Source organism: Dendrobates tinctorius, unplaced genomic scaffold (assembly GCF_039654945.1).
Source record: "Dendrobates tinctorius isolate UK_male_01 unplaced genomic scaffold, ASM3965494v1 ptg000104l, whole genome shotgun sequence".
Taxonomy (NCBI): Eukaryota; Metazoa; Chordata; class Amphibia; order Anura; family Dendrobatidae; genus Dendrobates; species Dendrobates tinctorius.
The window spans coordinates 11,706,152-11,722,726 of NW_027361772.1; positions in this window are offsets into that span (position 1 = coordinate 11,706,152).

Below are 16,575 nucleotides of genomic sequence, written 5' to 3' on the forward strand. Positions count from 1 at the left end.
GGAGGTTAGAGATAAAAGGTGAGTAGCAGATAGTGAGAGGGGAAGAGCAATGGGGATGTTGAAATCTCCCATGATGAAGGTAGTGATGTCACAGGAGAGAAAATGTGGAAGCCAAGTGGCAAAATGATCCAGGAACTGATCGGAGGGGCCGGGAGGACGATACACCACCGCCACTCGCATTGAGAAGGGGGTGTAGAGTCTGATGGCATGGATCTCAAAAGAAGGGAAGACTAGTGAGGGTAGTTGAGGGTTAACCTGAAAGGTACATTTTGGTGATAGGAGCAGACCAACACCTCCACCTGCTCTATTGTCTGATCTTGGGTTATGAGAGAAATGTAGTCCCCCGTATGAAAGAGCAGCAGCGAAAGAGCAGCAGTGGTAGTGTCTGACTGCTGCATCCAGGTTTCAGTAAGAGCCAGGAGGTTAAGAGAATTAGAAAGGAAATGTCATGAATGGAGAGTTTGTTACACACTGAGCGAGAATTCCAAACTGCACAATTAAGAGAGACAGATAGCATGCAGGGAATATTAATAAGATTAGAGGGGTTTCTGAGTTTAGCAGTTGGGGGGGTTTGACTTTCTATAACATAGGGGACCTGGGTTGGGAGCAATGTATCCTGCGACTAGGAGAAGGAGGATAGAAAGAGTGAGCAGATGGTTAAGTGATTTGTGAGAGCGTCTCTTATGTTGAATGGTAGGACTGACTGGATCTGTGCAATTTAACAATGTTAAAAGAGCGTGAGTGCAATACATAGGAGAGGAGCGAGGGGCCGATATGGATGGAGAGTTAATGCCAGGGCGGTGGATGTGTGTGAATGCAGCGCTAAGGATATAAATTACACAAATGCATATGGTATATATTTGTTGTAATCCAAATGTACAGGGAGTAGATATATATAAATGTCTTACCTGTCTCCTGCCCTGTCTAACTGCCATGTTATAACTGCCAGTACTTTCATAAACTGTACTTCGATAAAGTGTGCATAAATGCTCCCCCTAGCTATGTCTGAATATATAAGAGGTTAAGGCTAAGATTTTTTTTTTTTTGCTCTCTCTCTTCTTGTTAATCAATCAAACTAAATTGAGACACCAGGACCCAATAAAATGTTGTGGTCAAATAAACACATGTCCAGCACTACATGGATCATAAAGCACTTTGAAAAGTTTCTTGACCTCACAACATAAGGGAACAAGCAGAGTAGGTTGAAATAGCTATATACCAGATATAAGCTTGCATAGTTGAAAACACATAGATTGCATTCAGGATTAACTGCTTGCTGACATTGAATGGAGAAACACAGGAGTTGATTCAGAGCAGAGATTGAAAGAGCTGGTTACCAGATATAAGATTGCATAGTTGAAAACACATAGAAAACGTAATAGATGATGGTGTTGATTGCAAGGACTATCTATTGTTACCTTGATGAGTATCCTTATCAGTTAATCTACTATGGTGTTTTGTAACATCATTTTACTGTTTGGAATACAATCCAAGGTTATTATAGATAGACCTTGTAAATCAGGGCTCCCCAACTCCAGTCCTCAAGGCCCACCAACAGATCATGTTTTCAGGATTTCCTTAGTTTTGCTCACGTGATAATTGCATCACCTGTGCAATACAAAGGGAATCCTGAAAACATGATCTGTTGGTGTACCTTGAGGACTGGAGTTGGGAAACCAAGTTCTAAACAACCTCATACTCTATTTAATGTGTGTTTACAAAGTGAGGAGATGATGTTGAAAATACACGTCATATGGTCATGAACCTGGCGTTGTATCATACTTTGAAGAAAAAACCATACAGGTATAAACACAGGTGTTTTATTAACATACACAACACATAAAAATTAGATTATACCATTTGCTCTTGCCAGGCCACCCATCCAACATCAGAGGTGAAGTAGGTCGCAAATTGGTCCCTCATTTGCCCTACTTCAACAGATGACCGTAGAGGGGGCTGATTAAATTCTGGCAAGGGGTTAGGAGAGGAATCATCTAGTTCAAAACTAGGGTGCTCTCTATCCATCACAAAATTGTGTAGAACAGCACAGGCCTTCACCTCCTCATCCACAGTTTCTAGTTTAAGATTAATGGCTGTGGAGAGAATTCGCCATCTGGATACTAGTATACCAAAGGCACACTCTACAGTTCTTCTGGCCCTGGTCAACCTGTAATTAAAAATTCTTTTAGTGTGGTCCAAGTCCCGGCTGGAGTATGGTTTCAGCAGGTGTTGGCACTTCTGGAATGCCTCATCCCCAACCATTACAAAGGGCTGTGGCGGACCTTCGGTGTTGGGAAGAGGCCGTGGCATGGGGAAATTGAACTGGTTGCCATACAACCTCCGTCCCATGTCCGAGTTCTTAAAAGCCTGGGAGTCATTTCCACGCCCAAATGCACCAATGTCCAAACTTACAGTCTGCATCAGAAATGGCCATTAGTACTGTAGAGAAGTACTTTTTATAGTTGTAGTACTCTGATCCAGTTCTTTTGGGTTTTATAATCCGGATGTGTTTCCCATCCACCGCACCCAAACAGTTAGGGAAATTGCAGTCTGTCCAGAATCTTTCTGCATTTTCAAGCCACCTTTCCACGGTGGACAGAGGCATAAATTCTGGACAGAGAACGTCCCACAAAGCCCGGCAGGTGTCTGCAACTATTCCAGACAAGGTGGATATTCCAAGACGGAACTGGAAGTGCAGAGAAGAGAGGGTCTCTCCAGTAGCCAGGAATCTAGGACACAAAGAAACAACAAGAATTTGTATTTGTGTATAGGGATTTTTAACACATTAAAAAAAAAATGAAAAAAAAAGGGCACACCAATAAATAAATATGCACCCTTTTCTTTAAAAAAATGCCTCAAACCAATGCAGCTTACTTTTAGTACATGACAGATCAAGAATTCTGCCATAATATACTACTACATCAAAGAACCAATACTATCATGCAGTAGTGGTTACGTACCGTAATGTGACCAGGAGCCGTTCCTCAGGAGGAATCGCACGACGGAGCTGTGTGTCCTGTCTCCGGATGACATCTTGTACACGACCAAGTAAATACATGAAGCTTTGTTGGGACATCCGTGTGTAATCCGTAAATTTCTCCGGGTTTGCCTGTAGCTCGCTGTAGAGGGTGTGGTACGCTCCACGGATCTCCCGCAGTTCAACAATAGGATGAATCCACAAATTCCGCCGCTGCCTTCTTCGCTGTCTCTCTCTCTTTGTTCATGGCAAGCAACTGCGTAAGCCTGAGCCATCCTAATGTCCAGATCCAAGTTGAAGTGAAAGCTTTTCCTGCGCAGATCCATGTCTTCATCAAAAACTGCTAGCAACTGGGAAGAAGAGCTGTAAACTGGGTCTAGATAAGGAATTCCAATAACACACGCCCACTGCTGTCCAATTGGTGGAGTATGAGTCATAATTGGTCAATGATTTGTAAAATCCTGTGATTGTGACATTATGCGCACTAATCACCAAACGCATGCAAAACGTTTACAAACGCATATAATTGCTGTGTTTTTTTGGCTTACCACGCACGATTATGTAAAAAAAAACCGCTGTGATTACAAGCGTTTGTAAGCGTTTTTTGTATGCGTTTGATGTGCGCTCCAAACGCAGCGCAAAAAAACGCTAGTGTAAAACTAGCCTTATAGTCCGAAAAATACGGTGATGGAATGTGGAGGGAAGAGATAAACATTTAACTTTTTCCCACAAAAATGTTACTTTAACCCCAATTTTTTCATTTTTTCAAGGGTATCATACCATAAAATTTGTTGTGCAATTCCTCATGAGAACGCCAATACCCCACATATGGTGGAAAACTAGTGTTTGGGCGCACGGCAGGGCTCAGAGGGGAAGGAGCACAGTTTTGCAATGTGAAATTAGCTGGAATTGATAGCAGTGTCCGTATTTGGAGAGCCCCTGATGTCCCTAAACAGTGGAAACCCCCGCAAATGTCCTCATTTTGGAAACTAGACTCCTCAAGGAATTTATGTATATGTGTGGTGAGAACCTTGAACCCTCAGGGGCTTTACAGAATTTCATAATGTTGAGCCGTGAAAATTAAAAAACACATTTTTCCCACAAAAATGTTATTTTAGTCTCAAACTTTTTATTTTTACACGGGTAGCATGAAAAAATGGACCCCAAAATTTGTTCTGCAATTTCTCCTGAGTACGCAGAAGGATGGAAGGAAAGGAGCTCCATTTGATTTTTGGAATACAATATTGGCTAGAATCGATAGCCGACGCCATGTCGCATTTGGACCTCGCATTCAGCACCTCCTGCACGATCATGCTGTGATCAGCCAGTCAGATTGACTGACCGATCACAGCCCTCTGAGTGTCGCGACTGATGCGACGGGTGCCCGCACCTCTTCCCGTGCTGCTCAGCTGCCGGCACTGAATTGTCACTGCGTGTTTACAGGCAGTGACAGTTTTATATCATGACGGACATAGCATATCATGATGCGCGAACTGACACCTGCGCATAATGAGCTATGTCCATTGTTGGTCGTAAAGGGGTTAACAAGCTCTTCCATCCTTTCAGACTTTGTCAGCAATGCTGTAGCTGCTTTTATCCACTGCAGTTGCCTGTGCTCTCTGGGACTTCACACCGGCATTACATGCACCAATTGTAGGATTTTATGCTCTCAGGTAGGCATTAGGTAGTGTTCACATGGGCAATGCAGTTTTGATGCAAATGTAAGCAGGTGACAGAGGCAGTTATATACCTCCTCCTCTTTGAACAGTATTCACATTAAATGTGTGCAGTTTCATAGTGTTTATGATTGTTAATGTATTCATGTAATGTTGCTGTAAGGCTAGGTTCACATTGCGTTAATGCAGTCCGTTCAATGCATAGCGTTGACAGACTGCATTAACGCTACTCCCTAACACGATCACGCTAGCACAGATGCTCCTTCTGCAGTAGCAGTGACGGACCCCCCGAACGATGCAGACTGCTTCCGAGGGTCCATCACAGAATGACGGCACATCGCTAACGCATGCTGCTTATGACATGCGTTAGCGATGCGCTACATTAGAGCTGTCTATGGGGGCGTTAATGCACCCATTACATAGCGTTAGTGCCGCTGTGTAACGGATGCGTTAAATGCAGCCCCCCAAAGCAATATGAACCCAGCCTAATGTGTATGTACTTGACATGTGTTGTGTATAGGATAAGAGCTAGAATAGGATAGAAGGAAGCAGTAGCATAGGAAAATAGTGGGTATAGGTAAGTGGGGCACCATAGAGATAGGGAATGAGAGTGTTAGGATCAGCATAGTTAGCATAAGGGATTTTCCAGGCTGGGAGGAGTTACAGATGGGGGTAGTGCAGTGGGATATAGTGATGACTGAGACTTCCTGTTTGGTAGGGAGAGCCCGGGCGGCCATGCCCAGGGCAATGAGAAGTGCTGCAGCAGTAAAACAAGGCAGAGATTGCCAGGACGAGACGGGGATTGTCCAGCGAGGCAGAGATTGCCAGGGCCAGACAGAGGTTGCCAGGAAGAGGCAGAGATTGCCAGGATAAGGCAGAGATTGCCAGGGCTAGGCAGAGATTGTCAGGTGGGACAGAGGTTGTCCAGTGAGGCAGAGATTGCCAGTGAAGACAGGGAAAGCTCCAGGAATGTAATTACTGGAGAACTGTGCTACATCTGTAAATTAAAACCCTGTTGCTAACTAAAGTTGAACTGTTAAAGGGAATCTCTCACCCTTTTTTTCCTCTTTTACCTGCCGGCATAGACATCGGGGGCTTATCTACAGCATTCTGCAATGCTGTAGATAAGCCTCCGATGTAACCTGAAAGAGAAGAAAAACACGTTATATTATACTCACCGAGGTGGGCGGTCCGGTCCGGTCTGGCGCCTGCGCACTGCAGAATTCTGCTCTGCCCTCAACAGGGCAGAGCAATGCGCCGGAGCCATTTCAGGACGGGAGAAGAGGACGTCATCGCATGAAGAAGGGAGGCGCCGGACCGGACCGCAACACCCACCGGACCGGACCGCCCACCTCCGTGAGCGTCGGTGTCACACCATGTGTCACACCATGTGTCAATTTTGGAGATATGTATCTGCAAACAAGAAAAACCTCAATATACGTTCATTTTTTACATGGCCTCAGTGTCTTTGCTCAGGTAACGTAATAATAATATAATGAATTCTATTTCTATAGCGCCGACATATTCCGCAGCACTTTACATTTCAGAGGGGATTTGTACAGACAATAGACATTACAGCATAACAACAATCACATAGATCATAACAGATACCAAGAGGAATGAGGGTCCTGCTCGCAAGCTTACAGTCTATGAGGAAAGAGGTCGACACGAAAGGTGGGTGGTAACAGTTGCCCTGATTATATGGACCAGCCATAATGTTAAGTGTGTAACAGTACAAACACAGAGGGCTAATGGATGCATAAAGCATGTGGGAACATGATACGGGGAACCTGGTTATGGTAAAACTTTTGGCTGTGCCACACAGGGATAGATTAGGTTAATGTGTTGAGGCGATAGGCCAGTCTGAATAAATGTGTTTTCAGGGCACGCTTAAAATTGTGGGGATTGGGGACTAATCGTATTGACCTGGGAAGTGCATTCCAAAGAATTGGCGCAGCATGTGTAAAGTCTTGGAGACGGGAGTGGGAGGTTCTGACTATTGAGTATGCTAACCTCAGGTCATCAGCAGAACGGAGGGTGTGGGTAGGGTGGTATACTGAAACAAGGGAGGAGATGTAGGGTGGTGCTGAGCCATGGAGGGCTTTGTGGGTGAGGGTAATAAGTTTATACTGAATTCTGGAGTGGATGGGTAGCCAGTGTAATGACTGGCACAAGGAAGAGGCATCGGTGTAACAATTGGTGAGGAATATGATCCTGGCTGCAGCATTCAAGACGGATTGGAGAGGGGAGAGTTTGGTAAGAGGGAGACCGATTAGAAGAGAGTTACAATAGTCGAGACAAGAATGAATAAGAGAAACAGTAAGAGTTTTTGCAGAGTCAAAAGTAAGAAAAGATCAAATTCTAGAAATGTTTTTGAGGTGCAGTTGACAAGAGCGAGCCAGTGATCGAATTTGGGGGGCAAAGGAAAGCTCGGAATCAAGTATGACCCCAAGACAGCGGGCATGTTGCTGAGGAGTAATAGTGGAACCACACAGAGATTTGACAGTGTCAGGCATAAGTACATTAGTAGCGGGAGGAAACACAAGAAGTTCAGTCTTTGACAGGTTCAGTTTCAGATATAGTGAGGACATGCTGTTAGATACAGCGTTTAGACAATCGCCGGTGTTTTCTAGAAAGGCTGGCGTGATGTCAGGAGAAGAAGCGTATAATTGGGTGTCATCAGAATAGAGATGGTACTGGAAACCAAATCTACTGATTGTTTGACCAATAGGGGCAGTGTACAAGGAGAAGAGGAGGGGGCCTAGAATCGATCCTTGAGGAACCCCAACAGTAAGGGGAAGGTGAGAGGAGGAGGTACCGGCAAAAGATACAGTAAAGGAGCGGTCAGAGAGAAAGGAGGAGAACCATGAGAGAACGGTGTCCTTGAGGCCAATGGAATGGAGCATAGTGAGGAGGAGCTGATGATCCACAGTGTCGAATGCTGCAGAGAGATCCAAGAAAGAGAATTAGCATGGAGTAATGACCATTAGATTTAGCTGTTAGTAGATCATTAGAGACTTTAGTGAGGGCAGTTTCAGTAGAGTGTAGAGAGCAGAAACCGGATTGGAGAGGGTCGAGAAGAGAGGTATCAAAGAGATAGCGGATAAGACGGGAGTGGACCAGGCGTTCCAGGAGTTTAGAGATGAAGGGAAGATTAGAGACAGGTCTATAGTTAGCGGCACAGTTTTGGTCGAGGGATGGTTTTTTAAGTAGTGGCTGGATGATGGCATGCTTAAATGAAGAGGGAAAGATACCAGAAGAGAGAGAGAGGTTAAATATTTTAGTTAGGTGAGGGGTGACAGCAGGGGAAAGGGACTGGAGGAGATGTGACGGAAATGGGTCACTGGTGCAAGTGGTTGGGCGAGAAGATGCAAGGAGCCTGCCTACTTCTTCTGTGACTGGTTCAAAATCAGAGAGTGAGCTAGATGGAGTGGGGGAGGGAGGACAGTGCATGGTATGAGGTGATTGGGAGATAATTTCCTGTCAAATCTGTTCAATTTTTTCTTTGAAGTAATTGGCCAAATCGTCAGCTCGGAGCTCCGTGGTTGGGGCCTGTACTCTTGGGTTGAGTAGAGAATGAAAAGTGTCAAAGAGACGTTTCGGGTTATTGGACAGTGAGGTGATGAGGGTGTTGAAATAGGTTTGTTTGGAGAGGTGAAGGGCAGTGTTGTATGTTCTAAGCATAAACTTAAAATGGATGAAATCTTCGTGTAGATTGGATTTTCTCCACAGACGTTCGGCGCACCTGGAGCACCACTGCAGGAAACGTGTTTGCAGGGTGTGCCAGGGTTGTCGCCGTCTGTGTTGTGGTGTTCTATTTATAGGGGGTGCAAATTCATCCAGGGCACTTTGAAGTGTTTCATTGTAATGCTTCAGTGCAGAATCAGGACATGAGAGGGAGGAGATAGGGGCCAATGAAGACTGCAAGTTCTTCATAAGTTTCTAGGTGTTAATGGCCTGTATGTTTCTATAAGTATGGACAGTGGGGGTGACCTGAGCAGCCTGGCAGTTCTTGATAGAGAATGAAAGAAGATTGTGGTCAGAGAGCGGGAGAGGGGAGTTTGCAAAATCATCCACTGCACAAAGCCGAGAGAAGACCAAGTCGAGGGAGTTTCCGTCTTCATGCGTTGGAGCAGTGGCGTAACTACCGGGGTAGCAGCCGAAGCGGTTGCTTTGGGGCCCGGCCCATATAGGGGCCCGGGTCCCCAGCTCCAATCGGCGCTACCCGGGTAGTGCAATTAACTACAACTCATCCCCTAGCAATGCATGTCTCTTGCACTTGCAGCCCCCGGCCAGTGCTTATTCCATCTTCAGTTCTCCGGTGTTCTTCCTGCTTTTAGCGTCCGCTCATTACCTATGCGCATAAGTAATGAGCGGCTCATTACATATGCGCATATGTAATGAGCGGCACCACGTGGACGCTGAAAGGAGGAAGAACACTGCTTGAGATGAGAAGATGGAACAAGCACCGGCTGGGGGCTGCAAGAGACAGAGAGAGAGGTGACTGAGTATAACGGAGGGAGGCTCTGTCTGGCCTGGCGGGCTGTTGAGGGATAACCTGAAAGGTACATTTTGGTGATAGGAGCAGACCAACGCCTCCACCTGCTCTATTGTCTGATCATGGGGTATGAGAGAAATGTAGTCCCCTGTATGAAAGAGCAGCAGCAGCGGTAGTGTCTGACTGCTGGATCCAGGTTTCAGTAAGAGCCAGGAGGTTAAGAGAATTAACTTGCATTATCGGTAAGGGGGTGTGTCTTGAATGGGTGTGGTTTTGAGGGGGTGTGTCTTTAAGGGGGCCCCGTTTAAAAGTTTGCTATGGGGCCCAATCAGTTCTAGTTACGCCCCTGCGTTGGAGAATTAGTAAGCTGCGAAAGGTCAAATGAGGAGGTTAGAGATAAAAGGTGAGTAGCAGATGGTGAGAGGGGAAGAGCAATGGGGATGTTGAAATCTCCCATGATGCGGGTAGGGATGTCACAGGAGAAAAAAATGTGGAAGCCAAGTGGCAAATTGATCCAGGAACTGATGGGAGGGGCCGGGAGGACGATACACCACCGCCACTCGCATTGAGAAGGGGGTGTAGAGTCTGATGGCATGGACCTCAAAAGAAGGGAAGACTAGTGAGGGTAGTTGAGGGATAACCTGAAAGGTACATTTTGGTGATAGGAGCAGACCAACGCCTCCACCTGCTCTATTGTCTGATCTTGGGGTATGAGAGAAATATAGTCCCCTGTATGAAAGAGCAGCAGCAGCGGTAGTGTCTGACTGCTGGATCCAGGTTTCAGTAAGAACCAGGAGGTTAAGAGAATTAGAAAGGAAAAAGTACACCATGTGGTGCTGGGCGCTATATACCATGTGGTGCTGGGTGTTATATACCATGTGGTGCTGGGCGCTATATACCATGTGGTGCTGGGTGTTATATACCATGTGGTGCTGGGCGCTATATACACCATGTGGTGCTGGGCGCTATATACACCATGTGGTGCTGGGCGCTATATACCATGTGGTGCTGGGCGTTATATACCATGTGGTGCTGGGCGCTATATACCATGTGGTGCTGGGTGCTATATACCATGTGGTGCTGGGTGCTATATACCATGTGGTGCTGGGCGCTATATACCAGGTGGTGCTGGGAGCTATATACCATGTCGCTCTGGGTGCTGTATACCATGTGGTGTTGGGTCAGCAGCTTAAAATATAAAATTATCAATGCTTAACTAATTTGATTGTATTGACTGAGTTACAGGATTAGGAATAATTGTGTTACATTATTTCTAATTCTGTTACTTAATGTGACTCTAGTATGCATTATCGGTAAGGGTGTGTGTCTTGAAGGGGGTGTGGTTTTGAGGGGGGGTGTCTTTAAGGGGGCCCAGTTTAAAAGTTTGCTATGGGGCCCAATCAGTTCTAGTTACACCCCTGCGTTGGAGAATTAGAAAGCTGCGAAAGGCCAAATGAGGAGGTTAGAGATAAAAGGTGAGTAGCAGATGGTGAGAGGGGAAGAGCAATGGGGATCTTGAAATCTCCCATGATGAGGGTAGGGATGTCACAGGAGAAAAAAATGTGAAAGCCAAGTGGCAAAATGATCCAGGAACTGATGGGAGGGGCCGGGAGGACGATACACCACCGCCACTCGCATTGAGAAGGGGGTGTAGAGTCTGATGGCATGGACCTCAAAAGAAGGGAAGACTAGTGAGGGTAGTTGAGGGATAACCTGAAAGGTACATTTTAGTGATAGGAGCAGACCAACGCCTCCACCTGCTCTATTGTCTGATCTTGGGGTATGAGAGAAATGTAGTCGCCTGTATGAAAGAGCAGCAGCAGCGGTAGTGTCTGACTGCTGGATCCAGGTTTCAGTAAGAGCCAGGAGGTTAAGAGAATTAGAAAGGAAAAAGTCATGAATGGAGAGTTTGTTACACACTGAGCGAGATTTCCAAAGTGCACAATTAAGAGAGACAGATGGCATGCAGGGAATATTAATAAGATTAGAGGGGTTTCTGAGTGTAGCAGTTGGGGGGTTTGACTTTCTATAACATGGGGGACCTGGGTTGGGAGCAATGTCTCCTGCGACTAGGAGAAGGTGGATAGAAAGAGTGAGCAGATGGTTAAGTGATTTGTGAGAGCGTCTCTTATGTTGAATGGTGGGACAGACTTTATCTGTGCTGTGTAGCAATGTAAAAAAAAGAGCGTGAGTGCTATACATAGGAGAGGAAAGGAGTGAGGGGCCAATATGGATGGAGTGTAGAGAGTTAATGCCAGGTCAGTGGATGTGTGTGAATGCAGCCGCCAGGCTATAAATTACACAAATGCATATGGTACTGTATATATTTGTTGTTCTCCAAATGTACAGATGTATATAAATGTCTTACCTGTCTCCTGCCCTGTCTAACTGCCATGTTATAACTGCCAGTACTTTGATACATGTATTTCGATTACATGTGCATAAATGCCCCCTGCATAAATGCTCCCCCCAGCTATGTCTGAATATATAGGAGGTTAAGGCTAAGATTTTTTTTTTTGCTCTCTCTCTTCTCGTTAATCAATCAAACTACATTGAGACAGCAGGACACAATAAAATGTTGTGGTCAGATAAACAGATGTCCAGCACTACATGGATCATAAAGCACTTTGAAAAGTTTCTTGACCTCACAACATAAGGGGACAAGCAGAATAGGTTGAAATAACTATATACCAGATATAAGCTTGCATAGTTGAAAACACATAGATAACATTCAGGATTAACTGCTTGCTGACATTGAATGGAGAAACACAGGAGTTGAATCAGAGCAGAGATTGAAAGAGCTGGTTACCAGATATAAGATTGCATAGTTGAAAACACATAGAAAACGTAATTGATGATGGTGTTGATTGCAAGGACTATCTATTGTTACCTTGATGAGTATCCTTATCAGTTAATCTACTATGGTGTCTTGTAACATCATTTTACTGCTTGGAATACAATCCAAGGTTATTATAGAAAGACCTTGTAAATCAGGGTTCCCCAACTCCAGTCCTCAAAGCCCACCAACAGATCATGTTTTCAGGATTTCCTTAGTTTTGCTCACGTGATAATTGCATCACCTGTGCAATACAAAGGGAATCCTGAAAACATGAGGAGATGATGTTGAAAATACACGTCATATGGTCATGAACCTGGCGTTGTATCATACTTTGAAGAAAAAACCATACAGGTATAAACACAGGTGTTTTATTAACATACACAACACATAAAAATTAGGTTACACCATTTGCTCTTGCCAGGCCACCCGTCCAACATCAGAGGTGAAGTAGGTCACAAATTGGTTCCTCATTTGCCCTACTTCAACAGATGACCGTAGAGGGTGCTGATTAAATTCTGGCAAGGGGTTAGGAGAGGAATCATCTAGTTCAAAACTAGGGTGCTCTCTATCCATCACAAAATTGTGTAGAACAACACAGGCCTTCAAAACCTCATCCACAGTTTCTAGTTTAAGATTAATGGCTGTGGAGAGAATTCGCCATCTGGATACTAGTATACCAAAGGCACACTCTACAGTTCTTCTGGCCCTGGTCAACCTGTAATTAAAAATTCTTTTAGTGTGGTCCAAGTCCCGGCTGGAGTATGGTTTCAGCAGGTGTTGGCACATCTGGAATGCCTCATCCCCAACCATTACAAAGGGCTGTGGCGGACCTTCGGTGTTGGGAAGAGGCCGTGGCATGGGGAAATTGAACTGGTTGCCATACAACCTCCGTCCCATGTCCGAGTTCTTAAAAGCCTGGGAGTCATTTCCATGCCCAAATGCACCAATGTCCACTGCAACAAACTTACAGTCTGCATCAGAAATGGCCATTAGTACTGTAGAAAAGTACTTTTTATAGTTGTAGTACTCTGATCCGGTTCTCTTGGGTTTTATAATCCGGATGTGTTTCCCATCCACCGCACCCAAACAATTAGGGAAATTGCAGACTGTCCAGAATCTTTCTGCATTTTTAAGCCACTTTTCCACAGTGGGCAGGGGCATAAATTCTGGACAGAGAACGTCCCACAAAGCCCGGCAGGTGTCTGCAACTATACCAGACAAGGTGGATATACCAAGATGGAACTGGAAGTGCAGAGAAGAGAGGGTCTCTCCAGTAGCCAGGAATCTGGGACACAAAGAAACAACAAGAATTTATATTTGTGTATAGGGATTTTTAACACATTAAAAAAAAAACAAAAAAAAAAGGGCACACCAATAAATAAATATGCATCCTTTTCTTTAAAAAAATGCCTCAAACCAATGCAGCATACTTTTAGTACATGGCAGATCAAGAATTCTGCCATAATATACTACTACATCAATGAACCAATACTATCATGCAGTCAGTGGTTACGTACCGTAATGTGACCAGGAGCCGTTCCTCTGGAGGAATCGCACGACAGAGCTGTGTGTCCTGTCTACGGATGACATCTTGTACACGACCAAGTAAATACATGAAGCTTTGTTGGGACATCCGTGTGTAATCCGTAAATTTCTCCGGGTTTGCCTGTAGCTTGCTGTAGAGGGTGTGGTATGCTCCACGGATCTCCCGGAGTTCAACAATAGGATGAATCCACAAATGCCACTGCTGCCGTCTTCGCTGCCTCTCTCTCTCTTTGTTCATGGCAAGCAACTGCGTAAGCCTGAGCCATCCTAATGTCCAGATCCAAGTTGAAGTGAAAGCTTTTCCAGCGCAGTTCCTTGTCTACATCAAAAACTGCTAGCAACTGGGAAGAATTGCTGTAAACTGGGTCTAGATAAGGAATTCCAATAACACATGCCCACTGCTGTCCAATTGGTGGAGTATGAGTCATAATCGGTCAATGATTTGTAAGATCCTGTGATTGTGACATTATGCGCACTAATCACGCAAACGCATGCAAAACGTTTACAAACGCATATAATCGCTGCGTTTTTTGGCTTACCGCGCACGATTATGTCCCAAAAAAACGCTGCGTTTACAAGCGTTTGTAAGCGATTTTTGTATGCGTTTGATGTGCGCTCCAAACGCAGCGCAAAAAAACGCTAGTGTGAAGCTAGCCTTATAGTCCAAAAAATACGATGATGGAATGTGGAGGGAAAAGATAAACATTTAACTTTTTCCCACAAAAATGTTACTTTAACCCCAATTTTTTTCATTTTTACAAGGGTATCATACCATAAAATTTGTTGTGCAATTCCTCATGAGGACGCAAATACCCCACTTATGGTGGAAAACTACTGTTTGGGCGCACGGCAGGGCTCAGAGGGGAAGGAGCACAGTTTTGCAATGTGAAATTAGCTGGAATTGATAGCAGTCTCCGTGTTTGGAGAGCCCCTGATGTCCCTAAACAGTGGAAACCCCCGCAAATGTCCTCATTTTGGAAACTAGACTCCTCAAGGAGTTTATGTATATGTGTGGTGAGAACCTTTAACCCTCAGGGGCTTCACAGAATTTCATAATGTTGAGCCGTGAAAATTAAAAAACACATTTTTCCCACAAAAATGTTATTTTAGTCTCAAACTTTTTATTTTTACAAGGGTAGCATGAAAAAATGGACCCCAAAATTTGTTGTGCAATTTCTCCTGAGTACACAGAAGGATGGAAGGAAAGGAGCGCCATTTGATTTTTGGAATACAATATTGGCTAGAATCGATAGCCGACGCCATGTCGCATTTGGACCTCGCATTCAGCACCTCCTGCACGATCATGCTGTGATCAGTCAGTCAGATTGACTGACCGATCACAGCCCTCTGAGTGTGCCGACTGATGCGTTGGGTGCCCGCACCTCTTCCCGTGCTGCTCAGCTGCCGGCACTGAATTGACACTGCGTGTTTACAGGCAGTGACAGTTTTATATCATGACGGACATAGCATATCATGATGCGCGAACTGACACCTGCGCATAATGAGCTATGTCCATTGTTGGTCGTAAAGGGATTTTATGCTCTCAGGTAGGCATTAGGTAGTGTTCACATGGGCAATGCAGTTTTGATGCAAATGTAAGCAGGTGACAGAGGCAGTTATATACCTCCTCCTCTTTGAACAGTATTCACATTAAATGTGTGCAGTTTCATAGTGTTTATGATTCTTAATGTATTCATGTAATGTTGCTGTAAGGCTAGGTTCACATTGCGTTAATGCAGTCCGTTCAATGCATAGCGTTGACGGACTGCGTTAACGCTACTCCCTAACGCGATCGCGCTAGCGCAGATGCTCCTTCTGCAGTAGCAGTGACGGACCCCCCGAACGATGCAGACTGCTTCCGAGGGTCCATCACAGAATGACGGCACATCGCTAACGCATGCTGCTTATGACATGCGTTAGCGATGCGCTACATTAGAGCTGTCTATGGGGGCGTTAATGCACCCATTACATAGCGTTAGTGCCGCTGTGTAACGGATGCGTTAAATGCAACCCCCCAAAGCAATATGAACCCAGCCTAATGTGTATGTACTTGACATGTGTTGTGTATAGGATAAGAGCTAGAATAGGATAGAATGAAGCAGTAGCATAGGAAAATAGTGGGTATAGGTAAGTGGGGCACCATAGAGATAGGGAATGAGAGTGTTAGGATCAGCATAGTTAGCAAAAGGGATTTTCCAGGCTGGGAGGAGTTACAGATGGGGTAGTGCAGAGCAGTGGGATATAGTGATGACTGAGACTTCCTGGTTGGTAGGGAGAGCCCGGGCGGCCATGCCCAGGGCAATGAGAAGTGCTGCAGCAGTAAAACAAGGCAGAGATTGCCAGGACGAGACGGGGATTGTCCAGCGAGGCAGAGATTGCCAGGGCCAGGCAGAGGTTGCCAGGAAGAGGCAGAGATTGCCAGGATAAGGCAGAGATTGCCAGGGCTAGGCAGAGATTGTCAGGTGGGACAGAGGTTGTCCAGTGAGGCAGAGATTGCCAGTGAAGACAGGGAAAGCTCCAGGAATGTAATTACTGGAGAACTATGCTACATCTGTAAATTAAAACCCTGTTGCTAACTAAAGTTGAACTGTTAAAGGGAATCTCTCACCCTTTTTTCCCCTTTCACCTGCCTGCATAGACATCGGGGGCTTATCTACAGCATTCTGTAATGCTGTAGATAAGCCTCCCATGTAACCTGAAAGAGAAGAAAAACACGTTATATTATACTCACCGAGGTGGGCGGTCCGGTACGGTCTGGCGCCTGCGCACTGCAGAATTCTGCTCTGCCCTCAACAGGGCAGAGCAATGCGCCGGAGCCATTTCTGGACGGGAGAAGAGGACGTCATCGCATGAAGAAGGGAGGCGCCGGACCGGACCGCAACACCTACCGGACCGGACCGCCCACCTCCGTGAGTATAATATAACGTGTTTTTCTTCTCTTTCAGGTTACATCGGAGGCTTATCTACAGCATTAAAGAATGCTGTAGATAAGCCCCCGATGCCTATGCCGGCAGGTGAAAGGGGAAAAAAAGGGTGACAG